Source organism: Sorex fumeus, unplaced genomic scaffold (assembly GCF_029834395.1).
Source record: "Sorex fumeus unplaced genomic scaffold, SorFum_2.1 ptg000029l, whole genome shotgun sequence".
NCBI classification, from domain to species: Eukaryota; Metazoa; Chordata; class Mammalia; order Eulipotyphla; family Soricidae; genus Sorex; species Sorex fumeus.
The window spans coordinates 3,738,122-3,764,182 of NW_026606086.1; the positions used below are offsets into that span (position 1 = coordinate 3,738,122).

A 26,061-nucleotide genomic window follows, 5' to 3' on the forward strand; every position below is an offset into this window, starting at 1 on the left:
GATGAACAATGAGAGGACATTGACAGTGACATAAAATAAGAAGGGAGCCTGAGGCTAGTCAGGGTCGGATACACAGTATCCCACGGTTTCTTTCCTTTTGTTCCCACCTGCAGTGCTCAGGGCACGACTCTGGGGGTGCTGGGGGCGTGGTTCTGTGGCCTGTGAGGAAGGCTGCGCTCCTGCTCCTCCTGCACCTCTCAGCCTCCTGCCCCCCCTGCCTCCCGCAGTCCTCCTCCCAGTTGAAACTGTGAGTTCCGGTGGCGGGGTGGGTGACTCTGGTGCCTGATCCAGGAGCTTGGAATCAAATCCGTGGACTCAGACCTGCTAGGCCGGTGCTCTGCAGCCCAGTTACACCCCTGCCCCCAAACTTTATCTATTTAGCTTGCCCACTCCTCCAATCTTGTTTTTTTCAAAAATTTTTGTTTGATGTGCACACCCTGGATCTCGGGTCCAACCCCTGGCTCTGCGCTCAGGGTCACTCCCAAGTCCCCTTGGGGAGTCCTTAGGGTGCCCGGGGGGGGGGCGGTGGGTCCTGGTGGGCCTCGTGCAAGACAAGCGCCCTCCCCGCAGTAAATCGAATCTAATCCCGATGCACATCGCTCGGGTGGAAGCTGCTTGGGACCCCACGGGCCTGTTTGGATCCCTCGGGCCCCTACGCAGCGGTTCACCCATTCCCTGCTGGCCGTCTGCGGTATCGCAGTTCGGAGCCCGTGTGGTCTCTTTGCCGCGGTGCGCCCACCCTCTGCTGGCCGTCTGCGGTATTGCAGTCTGGAGCGCGTGTGGCCCCTTTGCCGTGGTGGGCCCGCCCCCTGCTGGCCGTCTGTGGTATCGCAGTATGGAGCATGCGTTCAAGGTGGGAGGTCTGTGAGTTGCGTGTGCGCCTGCAAACCCACCCAGCCTGCCTCCCAAGGGTGCAGTCGCTGAGCCCACCCCTGCTTGCACCTACGGGAACCATAGTGACATTATGAACCTGAAAGGAGGAGACACAGGATGGAAGGACTCTTCCGTGTCTTTGGGCTCATAGATACCAGGAGTAACAGTGACACTCTCTGTGACTGTCCACAGCGCCCCAGCTGCCCAAAGCTCACCGTGGTTGTCGTAGACTCTTTGAACAATCATTTATACTCTTAGAAACATGGGGCCGGAACGATAGCACAGTCGGAGGATTTAATCCTGACTCTGCATTCAGGAGTCGCTCCTGGAAGGCTTAAGGCAAACCTATGGGATGATGGGGCTCTAGCTCCAGCCAGCCTCGTGCAAGGGAAACCCTCTACCCAATATGCTCTCTCCAGAACCTTCCTACTACGGTTCTTCCTTCCTTAGGAAGGGTTCTTTGGTTATTGTTTTTTTTTTCTTTTTTAGTCAAAACTGGCCAAGCTCGGTGGTTCTTCCTGGCTCTGCACTCAAGAATTACTCCTGGAGGTGCTCAGGGGACCCTATGGATGCTGGAAATCAAACCGGGGTTGGCCGCATGCAAGGCAACCCTCCTCGCTGTACCATGCTCTGGGTCCAGGCTCTGCAGAAGCGTCTTGAAGATTAGGGGTTAAGAGTCAGCTGAAGGGTTGCAGCAGAACCTAGAAAGGGAAGCCGTCTGAGCCCTGCCCTCTTCTGGCTCAGCTACTTCCCATCCTCTCAAGTCTCCACCCATCCCCCAGCTCAGAGGCTCTCTCAGACCAGACAGTCTGAGTGTTCTGGAGCTTCAGTACATAGGCCCTTGGTGAATTATTGGGTCAAGCCCTGGGCAAATCCAGGGAGGTCTCGAAGATGCAACCTTTGTTTACTTTGGTTTCCCCTGACAAATGACCTTCACAGCCTGAGTGACTTAGCGACTTTCCCAAAAGTGCTTCCTTCACAGAACCAAGAAAACTTCCCAGGGCTTTAGAGATAGTATTGAGTGAAGGTGCTTGTCTTGCTAGTGACTCTGAGTACAGAGCCAGAAGTAGGCTTGAGCATGGCTGGTGTGCCCCAAACTCCCTCCCCACGAAAACCAATCAGACTACAAAAGAAGCAAAGATAAATTAGAAAAAGCCCTTGCTGGGGTTCCCTGTGCTAGGAATAAGGGTAAATAAAGAATACGATTTTGTACTATAAATCACGGTATCAGGGAATTAGCTAAACAGGTTGGGGTGCAGGCTTGCTTCCCAGTATTCATGGTCCCGGAGTATAGCCGGGAGCAGTGCTTGAGCACTAAGTTGGGAGCTGCCACGAAGGACTGCTGGGGGTGGCCACATATTCTGGCCACACCACTGGGAGCTGTGGGGGGGTGTATGTCAGTATTAGAAAGGAGAGAAAGCACTGGGGCTTAGTTGGTAATTTGGGGGAAGGGTCTGAGGAATTGGAGGCTGTGGTTGGTATCAACCTCAGGGGATTGGACCCATGCCGGTATGTGCTCTACGATGAAGCCACACACCCCCATCTCTCAATGCACTTATCTGGTTCTAAGGAGAGGCGAGACTCAGCTATCATTGCAAAGAAGCAGCAGTTTCCGATGTTGGCGGCGATAGAGGGAAAGTGGGCTTTCATCGGTGGCACTAGGCTCCTGTTGGTTTGTTGCTGGTTTGCTGCATTTTTCCAGAGTCTCAGGGAAACATGATCTGGGCTTGGAAGTCTGTGGAACTGTTTATGTCTAAAAGAACAGCATGAGCCAGAGAGGATTACAGAAGGCAGGACTCTTGCTTTGCATGCAGCTGACCTTGGTTCTATCCCCTGCATCATACGTGGTCCCTGATTCCTGCCAGGAGTGATCCCTGAGCACACCCTCCCAAACAAAACAAAACAAAAACAAGACCAAATATGTTTGCTCTGTCAAATAGATTGTTTTCTTTGATAGGTCATTGTAAAAAGTCCAAATCTGGGGTAATTTTTATTCTTGGCTATAGTTGAGGAGTGGTGAAAGTTTCTTCTTTTTTTTGGGGGGGAGGGGAGTGAGCACTCCTGGCAGGGGTCAGGGGACCTGGGGATAGAACCCAATGGGTGTGTTCAAGGCCATCACCTTACTGAATGTACTGTCTCTCTAGCTCCCAAAGATTTTTCAGAACTTCTAGGACCTCAAGTAACTTTTGCACCAAGGAAGTCATATGTAGGCTGGAGAGATAGAACAGGGCTTAAGGTTCTTGCCTTATGTGGGCCCAATCCCAGGTTCATCCCCCACGCCTCGTGTGGCTCCCTGGGCATCACCAGGAGCAATCCTTGAGCACAGAATGAAAAATAACTCTTGAGCACTGTGTTGTCAAGTATGGCCCCCTCCACACCCCAAGTGGAAACAAAATGAAGTAGTAGATAGATTGTCAGCAGGAACCCTGGGCAATGACTTCTTGGGAAGTAATGAAACCAAGACGGGGTTTGAAGAAGTGACTCTTTCTCCAACTCTAAAGTAGAAAAACATATTATGGCTGGACCCACTTTGTGGACACAGGAACTAAGGCCTGCTAAGACTCTAAGTGGCACCAGCCCAGGTCCAGTAAAGGCTGGACCCCTTTTCGGAAAGAAGATCCAGCAGGAGAATGTGATAGGAAATGAAGATGGACCATCGAACGTTTCAAATGTTGGGGCCCAAGCTATAGCACAGCGGGAGGGCCCTTCCTTGCACAGGGCCAAACCCAGTGCGATCCCAAGTGGTCATCCGAGCCCCGCTAGGAAAGATTCCTGAGTGTAGAGTCAGAAGTAAATCCTGAGCACCACTGGGTGTGCTCCCAAAACAAAAACAAGCAAACTGAAAATTAAGCAAAACAAACCAAAACAACAATACCAAGGTTTTTTTTAATCTAGTGTGAAAATCCCACACATGGCGGTTTGGGAGAAAACCTACATAATCATTCTGCAAGGCAAACAGTGTGCCCCCAATACTGTGTGTGGGGGTGGGGGTGGAGTGGGGTGGGAAATATAGGGTGACTGACTAAAAAGCCCAAGTTCTCTCTTGAATGCATCTCTCTCTCATTCTCTCTCTCTCTCTCTCTCTCTCTCTCTCTCTCTCTCTCTCTCTCTCTCTCTCTCTCTTCTCTCCTCTCTTTCTCTCTCCCCTTTAACTCTAAGTTAAAACTTTTTGACTTCACTATTTGTCTCTTTCTGAAATTCTTTTCTGGGAGGGAAGGCAGCATTCCTGGTAAGTCTGGGTCAGACTTAGGCCTGCCTTTCTTTTCCTGCCAAGAGTAACCCCTCTCTCCACTCTGGGCCCCGCAGCTCCCAGAGCTGGGAGGTCGGGCCAAGGACCTTGTAAATTCTTTCCCGCAACACTAATGCTATAGAAAATCAATGGTGATGTGTGTGGTGTTGGAATTATGTGTCCACGAAAGCACCAAGAACAGTGTTGTGAATCATATAACTATCATCCAAACAAATATATTAAAAATAATATAGTTTTGGGCTGGAGTGATAGCACAGTTGGTAGGGCATTTCCTGTGCATGCAGCTGACCCAGGTTTGATTCCCAGCATCCCATAGAGTCTTCTGAGCACTGCCAGGAGTAATTCTTGAGTGCATGAACCAGCATCGCTGGGTGTGACCCCCAAAAAAATTATTTTTATTTTTTGCTTTTTGGGTAACTCCTGGCTATGCTCAGGGATTCCTCCTGCCTTTGCACTCAAAGATTACTCCTGGCAGTGCTTGGGGAACCCGATGGGATGCCTTGGATAGAGCCTGGGTTGGTCTCATGCAAGGCAGCATACCTTTGTACTATTGCTCCACCCCTAAAAATAAAATAAAATAATAAAAGAGCATTAGTAAGACAGAAAGAAATTGAAAGACATTTGGGCACAGAAACACACATCAGTGATGTGGAGGAGTGGCCCAGCTCTAGAGCCAGTCCCGAGTCAATAACACGGAAAATGCCAGATCCAGATTATGACTGCCAAACTCAAAACGCGCCTGTCCAAGTGGTGGGCTGGAGGGTGACAGTGAACCTGGGGACTCCAGTGGGGCGATGGTGATTCTGGTAGTGGGATCCGTGGTGGGATGTTGCATGTCTAAAACTCAACAATCCCCTGTCATGGAACTCAACATTGCTTTAATAAGCCGGAGGATGGTAGAAGACAGTGCGCAAGCTGCCTCGGGTTCAGAAGACGACTGGGGTCCTGACCATTCTGCAAATGTCAGCTTGGTCTTTCCTGTCTCATCCAGGGAGGGTCAGTGGGGACCCCCCTCCCGTTACCCATAAAAATGTGGTTCTGAGATGCCTCTCACCTCTGCCTATGGGGTTTGTTTCTCGCTGCCTCTCTCCAGACTTCTGCCTGACCCTTTTGTCAAAACACTTCAAACATTTCCTCCTAATCCTGTTTCTTCTAATTGGCTACCTATGGAATAAAGAATTTTGAAATTTTTGCTTATTTTATGATCCTTAAAACAAAATTGGAAAAAAACTCAACACAAATACAATTTTGAAAAAAAAAAACCCTTATCTATTAATATCTTTGCAAATCACGGTGCTTTATTAAAAACAAACTGAAATAACTTGGAAATTGCAGGGCAGTGTGTATGCGTATATGTGTGTATGTTTGTATATGTGTATAGTCATGTATGTTTGTGTGTGTTGTATGTATGCTTGTCTGTGTACATGTGTATGTGTTTGTATTTGCAAGTGCGTGTTTGTATTTGTGCATTTTTATGTGTTTGTATATATTAATTGTGTATACTTGTTTGTGTTTGTATGTGTTCATATGCATATATGTGTGGCTTGTAGTTATGTGTTTGTGTTTGAAGTGTTTGTGTATGCTTGTGTTTATGTGCATGCATGTGCATTTGTGTGTTTGCATGTATGTGTATGTGTTTGTAAGTGTGCATTTGTATTTGCTTGTGTATGTGGTTTGCATGTAGGTGTGTTTGCATGTGTGTGAGAGTGTACGGACAGAGCATGTGAAAAGTTGAGGGTGGAGATCGCAGGTCTGGCCTCTCATTAGCAATGTTAGCAGCTCCCTAGAGTTCTGAGGAGCTTGCCAGGAGCTTGTAAGTGCTCGGGTTCCCTCGGCAGCTCTGAGGCACTCAGAGGCGCCTCACGCCCTGGGGCATCCCTGCTGGCCCATTAGCGCTGTAGGCTCTAATAAGCAAACAAGCAAGCAATGCCCACCCGCCTCCCAGGAGGGCCTGTCACTTCCTGCGCTTGTCCCCACCTGGGAGGACAGCCAAGGGCCCTGGGGACCATGGGGACATGGGGCTCCAGGGGCCCCTCTGCAGGCGGAGGAGTAACTGCTGAGCTCCTGAACCTGTTCCACTGGAGGGAGGCGTGGCGGAGCTGGCAGCCTCCTACAGGGCCCTCACTCAGTTCTCCACTGCGTGTGCTACTTCTCTTTTTAAAAATATAAACATAATTTTAGGACTTTATTTTTTTATTAAAAATTATCTTGGATAAAAACCATATGATCATATCAATAGATGCAGAGAAAGCATTTGACAAGATCCAGCACCCATTTATGATAAAAACCCTCTCCAAAATGGGGAGAGAGGGGACTTTCCTTAATATAGTTAAAGCCATTTACCACAAGCCTACAGCAAGCATCATCCTCAATGGGGAAAAACTGAGAGCCTTCCCCCTAAGATCAGGGACGAGACAAGGATGCCCACACTCTCCACTGCTGTTCAATATAGTACTGCAATAGCGGTTAGGCAAGAAAAAGATATTAAGAGCAGTCAGGTAGGAACGGAAGAAATCAAGCTCTCACTATTCGCAGATGATATGATACTATACTTAGAGAATCCTAAAACCTCTACCAAGAAACTCCTACAAACAATAGACTTGTATAGTAAAGTTGAAGGCTGTAAAATCAATACCCAAAAGTCCAGGGCTTTCCTATATGCAAATTGTGAGAGAGAAGAAAGTGACATGAAAAAAACAATCCTGTTCACAATTGTGACCCAGAAAATCAAGTACCTAGGAATCAGCTTAACTAAGGAAGTAAAGAACCTGTACAAAGAAAACTACAAAACGCTACTTCATGAAATAAAAGAGGACATGAGAAAATGGAAAGATATCCCCTGCTCATGGATCGGGAGAATTAACATTGTCAGAATGGCAATACTTCCCAAAGCATTGTACAAATTCAGTGTGATCCTTATAACGATACTCATGACATTTTTCAACTAAAAATGGAGCAAACACTCCTGAAATTCGTATGCAACAATAAGCCCCCAAGAATAGCTAAAGCAATTCTTGGGAAAAAGAAAATGGAAGGAATCAACCTCCTTAACTTCAAACTCTACTACAAAGCAGTAACAACTAAAATAGCATGGTACTGGAACAAAGGCAGGGCTGCAGACCAGTGGAACAGAGTTGAATATACTGACATCTTCCCCCAGACATATGATCATCTAATCTTTGAGAAGGGAGCAAGAAACGTGAAGTGGAGCAAGGAAAGCCTCTTTAACGAATTGTGCTGGCAAAACTGGACAGCTACATGCAAAACAGTGGGCTCAGATCTCTGCCGAACACCATGTACAAAAGTAAGATCAAAATGGATGAAAGACCTCTACATCAGACGGGAATCCATAAGTATTGTCAGAATGGCATAAGGTACATTGAAGACAAGGTTGGCAAAACCCTCCATGACATCGAAGCGAATGGTATCTTCAAAGATGTCATGCCACTGGTCAAGCAAGTGAAAACAGAGATAGATCAATGGGACTACTTTAAACTAAGAAGCTTCTGCACCTCAAAAGAAACAGTAACCAAAGTACAAAGACAGTCTACAGAATGGGAAAGGATATTCACCCAATAGACATCCAACAAAGGGTTGATATCAAGGATATACAAAGTACTGGTTGAACTCCTCAAGAAGAAAACATTGAACCACATCAAAAATGGGGCGTCGAAATGAACAGAAACTTTCTCAAAGAAGAAATCTAAGTGACTAAAAGGCACATGAGAAAATGCTCTACATCATTAATCATCAGGGCGATGCAGATCAAAACCACAATGAGATATCATCTCACACCACACAGACTGGCCCACATCCAAAAGAACAAAAGCAACCAGAGTTGGCGCAGAAGTGGCGAGAAAGGGACCCTCCACTGCTGGTGGGAATGCCGGCTGGTTCAGCCCTTTTGTAAAACAGTATGGTCGATTCTCAAAAAATTAGAAATTGAGCTCCTATTTGACCCAGCAATACCACTCCTGGGAATAAATCCCAGAGAGGTCAAAATGTATACTCGAAGTGACATCTGCACTTGTTTGTTCATTGCAGCACTGTTTACAATAGCCAGAATCTGGAAAAAACCTGAGTGCTGAGAACAGATGACTGGTTAAAGAAACTTTGGTACATCTACACAATGGAGTACTATGTAGCTGTTAGAAAAGATGAAATCATGAAATTTACATACAAATGGTACTACATGGAAAATATCATGCTAAGCGAAATGAGCCAGAAAGAGAGAGGCAGACATAGAAAGATTGCATTCATCTGGGGAACATTAAGTAACAAAATAGGAGACTAATACCCATCCTGATGGCACCTTCAGACTTCCAGGTACCCCCAAATTGCTGCCGTGCTTTGGGCCAGACCCCAAAAACGTGGGGCAGAGTTTACCAAGAAAGTAAATAGGCAAAAGTTAGGTATGTGGGAGACACACCCACAAAACATCTCCAGTTCAGCTATATATTTGGAGGCATCGCCTCTCTGGTTCCTGATTGAACTGCTTAGTGGCCATGATCCCAGACACTCAGAAACAAATCTCGAAACCCAATAGCTTTTGGCAGAAATGTGTCGAGTCCCTGCAGTAAGTTACAGGCGCTGGTCCACTCCAGGTGGGAATAGATTTTGTGCCTTGGCCTGTTCCCCCTGGCACCCCTCTGGCTGCCATCCTCCAGAGGCCACTGGACAATCAGGTTTGGGCCCACAGTGACGAGACACGTAGGGCCTCATGGGATGGGGGTGGAGCTGGCCCTTTCCTCCCCAATGAGATCCCAAGTCGTCACCCACAAACGGCCTCTCTGGCTTCTGATCAAGCTGTTTAACAGCCATGATCCCAGAGACTCAGAAACAAATCTCGAAACTCAGCAGCTTTTGGCAGAAATGCGTCAGGACCGCACAATAGGTTACTGTTGCCGGGCCGCCCGAGGGGAGAACGGGTGCTGTCCCTGCGCCTGCTCCCCCTTGGCGGCTCAGTGGCCACCATCCGCCAGAGGCCATTGGACAGTCAGGTTTGGGCCCACAGTGACCAGATACGTGGGGCCTCATGGGATGGGGGTGGAGCCGGCCTTTTTCTCCCAGTCTCAACAAGACCCCAAGTCACCACCCACGAATGGCCTCTCTGGCTCCTGATTAAGCTACTTAATGGCCATGATCCCAGAGACTCCGAAACAAATCTAGGAATACAGTGGCTTTTGGCAGAAATGCATCCAGACCCTGCAGTTAGTTACTGTCGCTGGGCCATTCCAGGGAGGAAAGGGTGCTGTCCCTCCACCTGCTCCCCCTTGGTGGCTCGGTGGCCGCCATCCTCCAGAGGCCATTGGACTGTCAGGTTTGGGCCCTCAGTGATGAGACATGTGGGGCCTCACGGGATGGGGGTGGGACCAGCCCTTTCCTCCCCATCCCAACAAGACCCCTAGTCACCGCCCACTAAAGGCCTTTCTGGCTTTGATCAAGCTGCTTAACGGCCATGATCCCAGAGACTCAGGAACAAATCTCGGAACCCAGCGGGTTTTGGCAAGAAATCCCTCCAGATTTAATTGTTAAAATTTTGGAATTCCAAAATCGCGCAACCACTACTGCAGCCACATGACATCATATGTTATTTAAAACCAGGAATAGAAAACAAATTGTCTACTGTTGCCTTTTCAGGAGATCTGAGTGTTGGGGTAAAATCCAAAATAATAATGGTGGGTCCGGTGTCAAAATTTTGAATGTAATCAAAGTAGAGAGAGAGTAATGTGGAAATCATCTCCTCCACAGGTAAGGAGAGGGTGTGGGATGGGGGTATACTAGGGTTTTTGGTGGTGGAGAATGGGTACTGGTGAAGGTACGGATGTTTGATTGTATGACCAAGACTTAAACCCGAAAGCTTTGTAACTGGTCTCATGGTGATTCAATAAATAAAATTATAAAAAATGAAAAAAAAACCACTGGTGAGGTTTAAAGGTAAAAAAAAGTCAAAACAGGGGGCTGGAGAGATAGCACAGCGGGTAGGGCGTTTGCCTTGCACGCAGCAGACCCGGATTCAATTCCCAGCATCCCACATGGTCCCCTGAGCACCGCCAGGAGTAACTCTTGAGTGAAGAGCCAGGAGTAACCCCTGTGCATCACCAGGTGTGACTCAAAAAGCAAAAAAAAAAAAAACCCAAAACAAATAAAACCTTTATTGTATTATTGCAAAGCTTCCAAATAAACGTAGCCTAAAATGAATACCTTCAGTGATTCTCCATAGCTATTTCACGAGATGAAACTGAAAAGACACCATGCAGTACAAACACCATCAATCCATAAAGTCTGGGAAAGAAACTGGAAGTTGCTATATTATTAACCCAAAATTAACAGATCCAAAGATGTTTATAAGCACCAACTCCTGTACGTTTGACACACGCCTGCTCAGTTTGATTTTTCTAGAGAAAGAGCTTGAGCAAGACCGTTAATTTTAGCCTACATAATACCCAATAGCAGTCTTTGACTTTAGAATCTATGGTAGGGAATTCAAACGGTCTATACATGAATCATGGTTACTTTGCAGGATATCCAAATATTACATCGTACTGTGAATATTCTGTAATACTAGGTTGTAAGTCAGTAAACTCTAGATTGGAGAGAGAGCCCTGGGGCAAGGCTGATGCCTAGCAAGCAGCAAACTCAGATTCCTTTCCCTGGCACTTCATAGGGTCCCCAGTATCCCCTCCAGGAGTGATGCCTGAGCAGAGCTCGGAGGAGCCTCAGCACTGCTGGATATGGTTCCCAAGTCCCTTCACAAATATAAGTAAGCACCCATTTTTGTGGAATATGATATATATGGTCACAGTCCTCCCGTTGTTCATTGATTTGCTTGAGCGGGTCCAGTAACGTCTCCATCGTGAGACTTGTTGTTACTGTGTTTGGCATATTGAATATGTCACGGGTAGCTTGCCAGGCTTTGCCTTGCGGGCGAGATACTCTTGGTAGCATGCCAGGCTCTTCGAGACGGGCGGAGGAATTGAACTCGGGTTGGCCATGTTGCTGCGTGCAAGGCAAATGCCCTAACCGCTGTGCTATGGCTCCAGCCCATAATACACACACACACACACACACACACACACACACACATGAGATTGATATCCAAGGCTAGAAAAATGGGGGCCAGGAGGCCTTGTCAATGGTTGGAAACAACCACAAGTGTGGGGGACAGAGGATACTTAGGATAGAGTAGGGAACAGTATGGCAATAATGGTTGTGATGTAGGCAGGTAGATAGGGAAAGGCCCTTTGCAATGAAACAAAGTTTCATGGAAGAAGAATTCTAGGAATGAGCCACCTTGTGGATACAGAAAGCAAAGGCCTGATAAGACCATCCACAGACCCTATGGATAAAGGCCTCCTCCCCATGAAATTCCTCTTTTTGGACCTCCCTGGTAACCTCCTTAGCAACAGACTTTTACCTGGGAAGAAGCCCCAGGTGGGGGCAGGTTGGAGAAACCCTATAAAGGCCACCTTGAACAAAGGAGCCCATGTGCTTCTTGCGCCCATGTGGCCGAGCACATGTGTGCCCGAGCACATGTGTCGCCCGCATCTCCCCTCTTGAGATGTGTACTTTCATGCTTTCGTGTCTAATGCTGGGATGTGTGTAGGGGCTCTCTCCACCCTCGGAGAAGCCTGTGTTCTCTCTGGACGCATTACTCTCTCTCTCTCTCTCTCTCTCTCTCTCTCGTACTCTCCATTCCCCCGCTTATCTACTTATCCCTTTCTCTCCCTCTCCAAAAATCCTCCAAATAAAATCTATTTGTTTCACTGCTTGTCTACTCCTGAAATTTCTTTCTGCGAGGCGAGACAAGAACCCAGTAACCTTGGGTCCCGGGTGGCAGAGGCGGGTGGGGAGAAAGTGACCGTCTTTCTCCTCCCCGCTTCACATAAGTCACCCGTGGGGCCCACCAACATCAGTTGATGACCACGAAGGGACAGGCAGTGAAGAAGTCCACGAGGAAGGAGGTCATCTTTGGAAAATCTGCTGTGGAGGTATGCTCCCTTGAAAATCTCTAGGGGGGAAGGGGGAGGAATGTGATAACCTCTGTATGAATGTGTGTGTATGAGCACCCTGATAGGTCCTCCTATCGGGCATGATTTTGTACCTCCATGACCTGGCACTCTTAAAGTCCCCCTAAAGTCACGGAGCTCGAGTGGGCTGCCTGTGATTCCACGGAGAACATCTGGTCAATGGTGGCACTGGCGTAGCTGCCGGTCGCAAGTCACAATGCTGAACCACTAAGGGTAAGTTCTCCACCGGCCAGGCAAGCATCTGAATGGTCTCTGCAAAGAGGCACCCCTCCTTTGTCTGTCTCCTGTCACTGTCCACTATGGGAGGAACGGGAGGAAAGCCCAATGGTGTGAAGATCGTGGGAAACTAAGGCAGATCAATTTCTCAGTAAAAATGTCTTTCCCCAAGCAGTTTCAGCAGAATCAGCTAGAGGTCAATTCAAATGCTAATGGAGGATGTCAGAAGGTTTAGCACTAGGCAAAGTGTAAGTAAAGTAAGGTAAAGGCCCTCCCGTTGATCATCGATTTGCTCGAGTGGGCCCAGTAATGTCTCTATTGGAGACTTTGTTGTTACTGTGTCTGGCATATCGAATATGTCACGGGGAGCTTGCCAGGCTCTGCCGTGTGGGCAATACTCTCTCGGTAGCTTGCCGGGCTCTCCGAGAGGGGCGGAGGAATCGAACTCCGGTCGGCCATGTTGACTGCCTGCAAAGCAAACGCCCTACCGCTGTGCTATCGCTCCAGCACAGGCAAAGTGAAGCAGAGAAAAACAAGCAGTAAAAAGACAGGCAAGAAGTTTGTGGAAGAAAGCAAGTCAGCAGGGAGCATTGGAATAAGTGGCAAGCTAAGAAAGGCAGAACCTTTCTCTTCTCCCCTTAATAGGCTTCTTGGAAACCCGTGGCACTCTAGGTATGGCTCCACACGTGCAAGCCATGGTTGTGAGGACGCTCAGGAGGCAGGCCCCAGGGACGCCTGGGGTGACTCAGAAATCTCTAAAGGAGACGTCCTTTCTTGAGAGATTTTTCTGATGGGTCGGCATGCAGTTGTGGTCGTGTCTGCTCTCTCTCTAGAACCACAACACCACGGGCCAGCATGCAGTTGTGGTTGTGTCTACGCTCTCTCTAGAACCACAACACTTCACAAGGGGACAAAGTCCCTTGGGAGAAAGTATTAGGAGGAGAGCTTGCTAAGGAGTTATCCTACCTTAGATTTTTCTTTTCCCTCCCTTTCATAGGTTATTGCTGACACTTAGGAGATATGGGAAATTCTACATCAGTATCTAAATATTCTCCTTTGGGTTGCTTGTTAAAACACCGGAGGAGCCTGAAGCTAGAAGGCTTAAATAAGAGGTCTTGTTGACCTCTGTAACACCACGTGGCCTGAGTATAAGCTAGAACTTGGAGAAAGATGGCCAGTGAGTGGCAGTTTGCATTACCAGATCTTTTTGCAGTCAGATCTTTGCAGGTAACAAAAGAAATAGGATCATCAAAGCAGAGGAGGCAGGACAAATGCAAGATCATATGATTAATTGTTTGATCACAGAAACAAAGAAGTGTCACGAATGTAGCCTATCCCCATGTCTGATAAGAAGATACCAGCTCCCTGCCTCAGAACTAGCCTCGATCAAAATATGGTAACATCTGAGAACCTTAGGTTTCAACTGCTTTGTCATAGTTTATTTTGCTCACTTATATCAACAAAAGCGCTTTCTTGACCCATTTTTGTAACAAACAGGAGACTGTCTGGTTAGGCTGGGAAACGGCAAGCAGTGTTCCCAATTGGCCGACAGGGCTTCTTTGGCCTGGGGACTGCCCTTCCTTCCTCAGTCCATCAGTTTTCTCCCTGCCATTTTTGAAGGGTCAGATCGATCGATCAACTGCAGATGTGTGTACATGTACGTGTGGTGGTCTTTAGTCAGTTCATTGTCTGTCTGTCTGTCTGGAACACTCGAGTGCTGGAACCAGGTTGAAATCAGAAGTAGAAATTCTAGAGAAGTCAGTGATATGCAACTCAGTGATTGAAGGAATGCAGTTGTTTTTGGAACTTGCTAGACGAGCTTTAAACGAAGATTTCTTATCAGAAGTTTGAGCCTACAGAGAAAGCAGAATTCTCAATCTAGATTTCTTATTAGAAGAATGTTAATGATTACTAACAGGATTAGAAATCCTTTTGAACTTAAGAATCTGTACTATCTAGAAGAGCTGTGGAACTAGAGCCTGAAACTAAAGTGAAATAAAGTTCAGAGAATGCAAGGCTTTATCTTACAAGCCTCAGCCAATTGTAATGAGGAATTTAGCTGTTTTACAAACAATAGAGCTACATAAGCCACTAAAATAAAGTTTCCTCATATTAATAAATAGTTTTCTTAGGTTACCATAAACATTGACAGTCCAAGTGCTTTTTTCTATGCTGATATCAAAGTTCGGTAAAAACGAAAGGGCTTTTTCTGTGTCTGAAAGTGTGTTTGTATTCTTGTGGAATTGGTAAAAGTATCTGGTGTAGAAAGCTTATGATTGAAATAACTAAGGGACAAGAACTATTGAAATGAAGCCAAAGAAGGGTTTTATCATGTTTTATATTCATTGGCGGTTCAAAGGTTTTATGCTGTTATATCAATGTACATATTTGTATCTGCATTGGATTAGAATATTTGACCTAGAAAATCTTGTGAGTTGAAATAATGTGGTACATAAAAACAGGTTCATGTTTATTTTAAAATATGAGTTTCTAGAGTTATAAAGTTGGTTGCAAAACTTATCCTACCAGTGGTTTTATTTGATCTCTGAGACTTTTGGGAACTAAAATTTCTAAAGGTACCTAGCAAAGAATTACGAGTGATCTCAGATGTCATCTTGATAGTCTGAAGCCATAGCATTGCACCTTGGTGAAAGTATGAGATAACTGTATTGTTAATCAGCCTGTCCAGCATTTGAAAATGCATGCTAGTATTATGATAACTTTATTTCATGCCAAGCCTTGTCACCAGGTATCAACCTCGTCCTGACCTTCAGAGAAATGTGTGAAATCCTTTCTGTTCCATGGTAATCTAGGAGTGCTTTAATCATTTTGTATTTGTGTTTTCCTAGAAATCTAAGAATTCTAAGATGTCTCTTGGTTAATTTCTAATGTGAAGTGAACTTTTGCCCAGTGAATATATATTGTAAGAACTTTTGGGAGTATCTCTAAAGCCTTTTAAATACCTATAGAAACTGATGTAATGCTTTTGAAATGGTACTGCAGAGTAGTTTTGTCATGTTAAATGAGATGATTGGTAACTAGTGTCTAAACTTGGTAGATCATATTGTACCAAGTTCAGTAAAATAAGAGTTTAAACTTGTGGGATGACTATTAGGAATATAGATGTGTGTCTTAAGTCAGAAAGATAATGGATGGAGACATCAGTGAGAAAAAGGAAAGGAATCCAGTACAGAACGTATGTCAAAGGAATGTGTATATGAGGTTTGAGATTGTTTTAAGAAAAGGAACTGATCAAATTGTTTTGTTATAAGAAACTCTTTAAATCACATGCAGAATTGTTCTAGTACCTTTTCAGTAAGATCTATGGAAAAGATGATAGGTGGATTTTCCGGACTCCTGTTACAGTGCTCTTAGATAATTTTCAAAAGTTGCAGGAAATCCAGGGTTTTTTGACATGGGGTTAAATGAATTAGACATGTTAAACTGTACTCTGGACTCCTGGTACAGTGCTCTTATTAATGGGAAATTAAGGTTTTCAACATGGGAATGAAAACATGATGTTAAACTGTATGCTTTATCTCTACAGATTTTAGCTTCTTTTGACTAGGACCCACAGCAAACAGGTGTATTACATCTGTGTGAGTAAATTGAAATGCTTGCTTTTCTCTTCTTTTGTACCTTCAGTGTGTTTTTTGATGTTTCATGGCACTATGTTGGTTTGCATAAATCCAGATAAGTCTTTCCTCTCTGTAATAGGGTCTACCCCTCATGCAGACAGGAAAAACCAACTATGGGACCCCAAAGCCCTCTTCCAGGGAACAGTCAGGGGATCTGTCTAAATGACAGGAGCAGGGATTTAATAAGTACTGTTTCATATACCCTACAAACCTCAGGGCGAACCTACAGGCAGGCCAGCTCAAGGAAAGACTGGAAATCATCACTGCTGTGGAGAATGAGGAATCCAGGACTCTGCAATGACTAATTCAGTCTGGGCCTACTCTCAGCGTCAAGGAAAAACCTGGAAACCAGGATTTCTCCCAGCCCTGAAGAAGGGATAGGATGGACTCCTTTCTGCCAGGACATCTCTGTGGAAAATGAGGGCCAAAGCTACATCCAGGTCAACCTGAAGGCTCAAAGCCATCCATCCAGTTCATCGCGGGACATCTTCTGGCCAGGCCTGGGTAGCTCTGACGTGCCAAATCAGATTAATGCCACTCTTGGTGTGTCTCCTGTCTTTAGCCGATCCCCAGGACTTCTCAGTAAATAATGGGGTATCCCAAATGGAGAGTTCTCTAAGCTTACTGTGTTTATGCAAAAGAACAAGCCAGGTTTGTTAAACTATCTTGCAAAGTTTTAAAATGAAGGTGGAGAGAAAACCATGTTTCTGCAACTTGCTTTTTGCAAGAATCAGATTCTAATTCTACAGAGGTGATTGAAGAAATGTATTTCATCTTGATCTAAAAGGTACCCCTCTTTGGGAAATTTAGATAAAACTTGGTTTACTCTCTGTAGGTAAACAGCCTAATGTGTAAAGGAACTCAATGTTATACATGCTGTTACTAGTCTGATCAGAGCATTGGAAGCCAGAGCTTTACTAGGGTGAAGCTCATCTCAAAGTACAGAATTGCTTTCCCCCAGCCTGTGCATTGGCCACAGTGTCGAGGAAAGCATCTAAACTGGTTCAATTAGAATGGATTAATATCTAGTTCTAAAATACTGTGAATATTCTTTCTATACTTTTTGTATTGCATCTCATTTTCTGTGAACAATCGTTTGCAGAGAACAAGGATGTTAACAGCTCTTAATTTTTGTTGCGTCATGGGATTAACACCAGAGAGTATTTCCTCTAAGTCAGAATGTTCTGCAGAAGAGGAACAGTGGGCATAGTGGACATTAGAGATTTTCAAAAGGAAGTTGGTGGATGATTTACCCAACAAGGAAAGTTGGTAACTCCTGGACCAATGCAGTGGAATATATATATATATATATATATATATATATATATATTTGGGAAACACCATGAGGTACAGTTGTAGATTTACAATTTTTTGTGCTTGGGTTTCGATTATACAATGATCAGAAAACCATCCCTCCACCAGTGCCCATTTTCCACGACCATGGATAATATCCCCCCACCCCCATCCCCCCATCCTCCCCCTGCCTCTGTGGCAGGGCAATCCCCTGTGTTCTCTCTCTCCTTTTGGGTATTGTGGTCTGCAAAAGAGGCATTGAGTGGCAAACATGTTCAGTCCATAGTCTACTTTTGACATGCATCTCCCCTCCTGGGAGGATCCTCCAAACACCCTTTATTTGGTGCTCCCTTCTCTATCTGAACTGCCCTTTCCTATAGGATACCCGGCTGGCCTCTAAGTTATGGAGTAATCCTCCTGGTGCTGATCTCAGCTATTCTTGGGTATTAATCTCATACTTTGTTACTTTATATCCCCCAGATGAATGCAATCTTTCTATGTCTATCCCTCTCTTTCTGACTCATTTCGCTTAGCATGATACTTTCCATATTGTACCACTTGTATGTAAATTTCATGACTTCATCTTTTCTAACAGCTACATAGTACTCCATTGTGTAGATGTACCAAAGTTTCTTTAACCAGTCATCTGTTCTTGGGCATTCAGGTTTCTTCCAGTTTCTGGCTATTGTAAAGAGTGCTCCAATGAACAAACAAGTGCAGATGTCACTTCGACTATACATTTTTGCCTCTCTGGGATATATTCCCAGGAGTGGTATTGCTGGGTCAAATGGGAGCTCAATTTATAATTTTTTGAGAATCGTCCATACTGTTTTCCAGAAGGGCTGAACCAGTGGACATTCCCACCAACAGTGAAGGAGTGTCCCTTTCTCGCCACATCCACGCCAGCATCGGTTGCTTTTGTTCTTTTGAATGTGGGCCAGTCTCTGAGGTGTGAGATGGTATCTCATTGTGGTTTTGATTTGCATCTCCCTGATGATTAATGATGTAGAGCATTTTCTCATGTGCTTTTTTGCCATTCGGATTTCTTCTTTGAGAAAGTTTCTGTTCATTTCATCGCCCCATTTTTGGATGGGGTTGGATGTTTTCTTCTTGTGGAGTTTAACCAGTATTTTGTATATCCTGGATATCAACCCCTTGTCAGATGTGTATTCGACGAATATCCTTTCCCATTCTGTAGACTGTCTTTGTATTTTGGTCTGCAGTGGAATATTATTAAATGGTTATGCTTTAACACCAGTGAAAACCATCTTCCATGGAAAGGAACTGAACAGCAAGTAAGGTAGAAGTAATTCAGAACTGTGCTTTCTGTGCCATTAATGAACCTAGAGAAACTCCTGAGCCTCCTCTCCTAACACCTGTTCAGCATCAAGGAACTTAGAGGAGGGTCAGCGGCTTGACCTTATGCAGGTGATCAAATGCTCATACATTCAAGGTATAAATACCCGTTGGTTCTCATTGAGAGCTTCAGTGTATGGGCAGAAGCTTTTCCTATCTGTACTGAGAAAGCCAGAGAACGGCTTGGTGTTTCTGTGTCCAGTAGAAAAATCTGGACACAGGAAGTCATTTCTCTATCAACCAAACCTGCGGGTAGAGTTATTCCTTTCCATTATTTTAGTGATAGATATGGGTATAGCATTATGTCACTTTGCTTTCTGTTGTTTTAACTCTTGTTTTTTAAGACAGCAAACAACATTGTCCTTACTGGGTCAGAAAGGACCTTCTACTCCTCCAAGGGTCTAACCATTTCAAAGTGATATCCCTCAGTCTAATCGATCTGATCTTTTCTTTCAAATAATTTCAGGAACCCAACCAATTCATTGCTGAGGGCCACTAAAAAGCTGAAGTAGCATGAGATTTCACCCCCTGCTTAGGCAGGGCCAGCCCCCCATTGTCAGCATGAAGCAGCTCCAGAAGATGGACCTTCTGCCATTCTCGCTTAAAGATTCAAGATGGTGGCATCTCTAGGGGGGATTTGATGTAGACAGGTAGATAAGGAAAGGCCCTTTGCAATGAAACAAAGTTTCATGGAAGAAGAATTCTAGGAATGACCCACCTTGTGGATACAGAAAACAAAGGCCTGATAAGACCATCAGCAGACCCTGAGGATATAGGCCGCCTCCCCATGAAATTCCTCTTTTTGGACCTCCCTGGTAACCTCTTTAGCAACAGACTTTTACCTGGGAAGAAGCCGCATGTGGGGGCAGGTTGGAGAAACCCTATAAAGGCACCTTGAACAAAGGAGCCCATGTGCTGCTTGCACCTACGTGGCCGAGCGCATGTGTCGCCCGCATCTCCCCTCTTGAGATGTGTAGTTTCATGCTTTCGTGTCTAATGCTGGGATGTGTGTAGGGCTCTCTCCACCCTCGGAGAAGCCCGCGTTCTCTCTGGACGCATTACTCTCTCTCTCTTACTCTCCATTCCCCCGCTTATCTACTTATTCCTTTCTCTCCCTCTCCAAAAATCCTCCAAATAAAATCTATTTGTTTCACTGCTTGTCTACTCCTGAAATTCCTTTCTGCAAGGTGAGACAAGAACCCAGTAACCCTGGGTCCCCGGTGGCAGAGGTGGTTGGGGAGAAAGTGACCGTCTTTCTCCTCCCCGCTTCACATAAGTCACCCGTGGGACCCACCGACATCAATATCACAGTGGGAGGGCTCTTGCCTTGCTGTTTCTCTAACTCATGTTTGATTCTTGCACTCCGTATGGTTCCCCGAGCACCGCCAGGATTGCTCTCTGAGCACAGAGCCAGGAGTAAGCCCCGAACACTGCCAAATGTGCCACAAAAAAGAACTATCTTGTTACAGATTCGTTTTCTGCATTTACTGTTATGACTAAGGAGAACAAAAACTTCAACCAGAGTATCAGGAGAAAAAGACATAATTCAACAGGATGGAAAAAATCTTGAACTGAGGTGGGGCAGATAAGCCCAGAATTTGAACTTCCTGCAGAAATGCAAACGAAAGTCAGAATGAAAAGGACAAATAGGGGAAGTGCAGGATAGCACAGCGGGCAGGGAACTTGCCTTGTTTGAGGCCAACCCAGGGTCGATCCCTGATCCCCGGCATCCCAGGTGGACCCTCCTCCCTCTAGGAGTGATGCTTGAATGCATCGCCAGGAGTAAGCCCCTCACATCACCAGGTATGTCCCCAAAACAAAAGAAAAAGGCAGATGGGCTTAAGCATATCTGAGCTTTGCTCTGAAGTCTGGGGCCACAGGGAGCACAGGCTTTGCAGGAGGCAGAGTTCCCTGCCTCCATCCAGACCCCAGCAAAGAGCCAGGAGTATCCCCAAGGCCAGCCCACTGCCAGGCTACCGAAGATGGAGGACACAAGGAAGGGAAATGCGTTTCCCATGAAATCTACTGTGCTGTAATTCCCTGTGACACAGCGCACCCCCCACCCCACCCCCACCGTCAGTTCTGGTTGCGGGGAGACCCCCTCCTCTGTACTCTTGAGTGGCAATTGTCGGGGTCTGCTGCGCGTCCACGGTTGCCGCCCATCTCAGCTCCTTCTATCAGCTCATCCTTTCAGCCCCCAGAGCTGGTCCCAAATGGTCGGTTCATCCCTGGTGCTATTTGCAGGAGACAACTCCCAAGTTGGGGGCACAAAGACACCAGAGTCCCATCCTCCCCCGCGCTCCCCACAACGCACAGCCCCCCAGAATCAAGGCTGGCGCCCCTGGCTTGAGGAGGAACCATCCGTCAGAATGGGAAGCAGTTTTTTGTTTCATTTTGGTTTTGTTTTTTTAACACACTCGTCTTGGCATGCAACTTAGTGCTGGAGCGGGTAGCACAGCGGGGTAGGGCCTTGCACGCGGCCGACCCAGGTTCGATTCCCAGCATCCCATATGGTCTCCTGAGCAACACCAGGAGTAATTCCTGAGTGCAGAGCCAGGAGTAACCCTGTGCATCGCCGGGCGTGACCCCTGGCAAAAATAAATACACAAATAAATTTTAAAAAATAAATGACCCATTTAACCACTTGTCCATTTCCCTCTGCTGTCTCATCACCTCTGTTCCCCTTCTCCCCCTATGTCCCAGGAATGTTTATCCAGCCATCCATGGAAAGTCACTCTTTCAGGGGCCGGGGAAGTCGTAGAACTGGTACTATCTTGTCTTGTACACAGCTGAGCTGGGTTCAATCCCTGGCACCCCATGTGGTAGCCTGAGCCCAGAGCCAGGGTAAACGCTGAGCATGGCCAGGTGTGCACCCATCCACCCCGAAGGAAAAAACTTTCAGTGAATCTACGGAACAAATGATGACTTTATTTTTTTTTGTGGGAGTAAAACATTTTAAAACTATTAAAAAATTTTAAAACAAATATTGAACTGTTTCTTCTCATTAATCATGGCAAGTTGTGTCTGATTCAGAAATCTGAAGACAACTCAATTGTAGCTAATCCCAGAATCTTCATCGCCAGGTAGAGATTGTAAAGGATTTAGATGTAGGTCTGAGTGTGATGGTACATAAAGTGCTAAAAGGAATTTGCTCTGCTCTCAGGTTGAAAGCCTAGAAGGGTTTAGGTCCAGTTTCCCTGGGTTCATGCAGAAACCGCTGCCTGCCCCCAAGGGCCTTGTTGGCGTGCAGTCCTGATGGCGGAGGCTCTCTCCATCCTGGGCTCCCACATGGAGGCGCAGAACTGCTGCCTCTGAGCGAGGATGTCGGCTACACTCACCCAGCCCCTGGGTTTGCTGCGGGTTTTCCCCAGACTGTTGTTATCTCCAGCTTAGCTGCACGCGATGTGTGCCAAAGGTGTGTCTCTGCACTTTGTGAAAGTCAGCGTTTCTTTCGGGAGCTTGTCTCCAAGTTAGCTTTTCAGACAGGTTGAAAACAGGTCAAGCTGCGGAAGGCAGGGCCAGTCCTGCCCTGCTCAGACCACTGCTAAAGCCCAGAGCAGACGGGGGCGGGGTGGTCCTGTGCGGCGTACCCCACTTCCCTGACGGCCAAGGACAGATACCAGAACCAGAATGTCAGGTGCGGGCTTTGGTCAGGAACTCTGCGGGGCCGGGAGGCAGCCTCCGTGGTCCTGAGCTCACTGTGGGTGCTGATGTCTGGCTGTCTCCGAGCTCACGCGCTGCCGTGCTCACCTCACCCTCTCTTTTTCCTCCCACTCCTGCTTCCTTTGCTCTATCTGTGTGTCTTTGATGGAAAGACTAAAGAATCTCTATCCACGTTATAATAAATTTCATATTTTTTTTAGTAAACCAAGTCGTTGTATATATATTTTTTGGTTGCCTTCGTCCCTCTGTGTCTTGCTTTTGTTTCGTAAAATACTGTCGACAACACACACAACACACATTCACACACACACACGCACCCTTTTAGATCAAACCACAACAAAGAACTTCAGTGCCAATTTAATTCTCCTGGCTGTAGTTGCATTTCTCTTCTTGTTTCTAATATTTGGTTCTTGTTATTTGCATTTTGAAAGGCTGCCCAGTAACACTTTAAGGCATTTGCATCATGACTGAGATTTATTTCTTATGAAAGTCGTAAGGAAAGAATCTGGATAGTGTGATCCCTTGGGAAAGGTTTCTGGCCCCGGACACCTCCCTTCCGGCTCTCCTCCCTCTGCTGTTCCTCATGACACCAAGTCTAAAGCGTGTGGCTTTAAAGGGGCCCACGTATTTGTGACTCGGGCATCGGTAAAGAGGCCCGATGTCCTCCAGCCACTTGTGGATTGCACGGTAGAAGTCAGAGCTGAGAAGAGACCAAAGGAATTAGGCGTGAGGACTGGTCAGCAGCAGCAGCTGCCGGGGTCTGTTTGGCCGTGTCCATGTAGGGGTTGCCACACATGCCCACTCGAGGAAAAGCTGCCAGGTGATTGTGCAATGTACCAGGCTTGTGTCAGGAACACGCCAAGGAAGCTGCCCTCCCCTCCTGCCTCAGATCTGATGGCTCAGGCTAGTTGGATAGTCCTGACCAAAGAATGGGAATGTGGGACTGGAGCGACATTCCAGCGTGGAGAGCGTTTGCCTTGCACACGAGCAACTTGGGTTCGATCCTTGGCATCCCATATGGTCCCCCAAGCACTGCCAGGAGTAATTCCTGTGTGCAGAACCAGGAGGATGCCCTGAGATCTCTCGGTATGACCCCCTCCACACCCAAAAAATCGGAATCTGCTCACGATCACGATCACAACCATCCTGTTGTGTCGGTCCCTCACTGGGCAGGACCCAGCGATGGCCAGGGGAACCCGAGGACCCCCTGAGACCGCTCCCAAGAGCCGGGGCAAGGGGTGGGGGGAACATGCCCTCGCAAGGCCAGCTGGCAGTGCAGGGGACATGACGACAGGGCACCCTCATCCCCCCCCGCCCCCAGCTTCCCGGGAGGGTCCCTTGGAGGGAGCAGAGGCAGCGCTGTGCCCCGGCTCTGCTGGGGGTCTGGGGGGTCTGTACAGCCCTCGGGGAGCGCTGAGTCTCGGCGGCCTGTGTCCTGGCTCGGTGGGGCACCCCCGGCACCCCTAGCGGGACGGTGGGAGATGAGGGGGCATGGGGCCCTGGGGTCAGAGCTGGGGGCTCTTCTGCTTCCGCATTGGGGTCACAGAGACCTTGGTGACCTGGGCCCTCTGGGCTGGGGCCCACCTGCAGCCTCTGCTGTAGCCTGGGCGGGTGAGTCGCGGGGGCCATCCCAGCTGCAGCAGTGCTTGGGGACCATGTGGCGCAGACCCCTGTGCTGCCTCTCTGCCCCCATGTTCTTGATTCTTTAAAAGAAGCGTCTGGGAGCCAGAGACACTACAGCAGACAGGGCACTTGCTTGGCGTGCAGAAGACTCGGGGTCGAATCCCGGCACCCCATAAGGTCCCCCTGTATTGTAAACCAAAAGGCGTGTGTCAGAGAGAGGGGGAGAGAGGAAAGAGGGAGAGAGGGAGTGGAGAGAGAGCACTGCAGAAAGGAGGAGGGAGAGAGAGGTGCCTTGCCTGCCTGGGGGCGTAGGGAGACTGGGAACATTGGTGGTGAGCAATGTACACTGGTGAAGGGACAGGTGTTGGAACATGATATGACTGAAATCCAACCATGATCAACTCTATTTCATTAGGATTTAAAAATTTCACAAAGAAAATAACATTTTTAAAAAGAAAAAACAAATTTAAGTCAATCTTGAAATTTTGAGCGAGCAGCAGTGCAGTGGGCTGGTGAGCGATGCTAGCAGAGCCTCACCTGGCAGCTGTGGTGGGAGTCAGCTCCCACGCTCCAGAAGCTTCCGAAGCTTGGCACCTCTCCCTGGTCCAAACGGAGCCTTAATCATCAGCGTTCTTTGGGGGGCTGCGGGGGCTGAAGCATATGAAGCGTATCCCGCCCGCAGGCAAATGCCTTAATCCCTGTACTATCCCCAGCCCCGGAAGGTGAGACATTTAAGCGGGAGGTAGGTAAAGGCCCTACATCCTGCCTAACACAGCGGTAGGGCGTTTGCCTCGCACGCAGCCCACATGGCCGACCCGAGTTCGATTCCTCTGCCCCTCTCGGAGAGCCCGGCAAGGTACCGAGAGTATCTCGCCTGCACGGCAGAGCCTGGCAAGCTCCCCGTGATGTGTTCGATATGCCAGACACAGTAAGCGGAAGGAGGACCAATTTTATCTTTAGTTATTTTGTTTCTTTTATTTATTTATTTTGCTTTTGGGTCACATCCAGAGGTGCTCAGGGGTTACTTCTGGCTCTGCACTCGGGAATTATGCCTGGCGGTGCTTGGGGGACACTATGGGATGCTGGGGATCGAACCCGGGTCGGCCGTGTGCAAGGCAAACACCCTAACCGTTCCGCTGTCACTCTGGTCCCTTCCCTTTATTTTATTTCAATCAAACAAACAAAACCAATATTCTGCGTCCCACCCGCGGTGTCCAGGGGCTGACAGGCAGGGGTCGCTCCAACGTCTTAGCACCAGCGCTGCTGTCTCTGACGCCAGTTCTCGGCTCCCGGGGGATCTCGGGCCGCGGCGGGGCCGTGTGGGACCCTCAGACCTGGGGTTGGATGGTCTGGGCTGGGCGGAACCAAGAGGCGGAACCCCAGACAGGAAAGAGGTGCGGGGTCGCCAGGCGCTTTCAGCTTCTGGCGGCGGCGTGACATCACGATGTTCACGTGACACACGCGTCACGTGGCGGCGGGGCTGGGCGGTGCCAAGGCCGCGCACCTGTCCTTAGAGCGGGTGACTTGAACTTGCTGCGGGAGTTCCTGGACAAGTGTGCAGGCAGCAGGCTGAACCCCGCGGCGGGTGGCGGCCTCTGGGGCAGGGGACGCCCCCCAGTGCCCTCAGCCCCGAGAGAGGGGGCGTTGCGCTCCCCGCCCCTGCGGCTCGGCTCTAGGAAGGAAAACTGGGGCGACTCCAGTTAGTCTCAGCAGGAGGAGCCCAGCCCCCCGTCCAGGCACTCCCCGCTGTCCCCGTGTGCGGGGTGGCGCTGCATGCTACGCTGGATACCACTTCTCCCAGCTGCCCATTCCTCCACGGTTCGCGCAATCAGTTACTCCAAATGAGGAAGAAGGACCCTGGTGTCGCACAGGCGAAATGCTCACAGGCCGCTTGGCATTCATCCTGGCCCCCAGTGACACCATCCTTGCCTAGGTAGAGGCGAACGTCAGCTGGAGGCCTGACTCTCTCAGGGGCACATGACACTGTCCCAGTTTTCCAAATACTCTCTCAGAATTAAGATACCTATGGGATACCTACACGAGAGGTTTTCATTTGATTGATGCTGGATTATGTGACGCCTGTTACATGCTGGGTTGAACGGTTTCCTTGGCAGTTCAC

General features: G+C 47.7%; 1 pseudogene; it reads left to right on the top strand.

Moving 5' to 3' along the window:
- Positions 1-26,061, top strand: part of LOC130024602 (CAP-Gly domain-containing linker protein 1-like) — a 58,263-nt pseudogene that overhangs the window by 18,567 nt on the left and 13,635 nt on the right.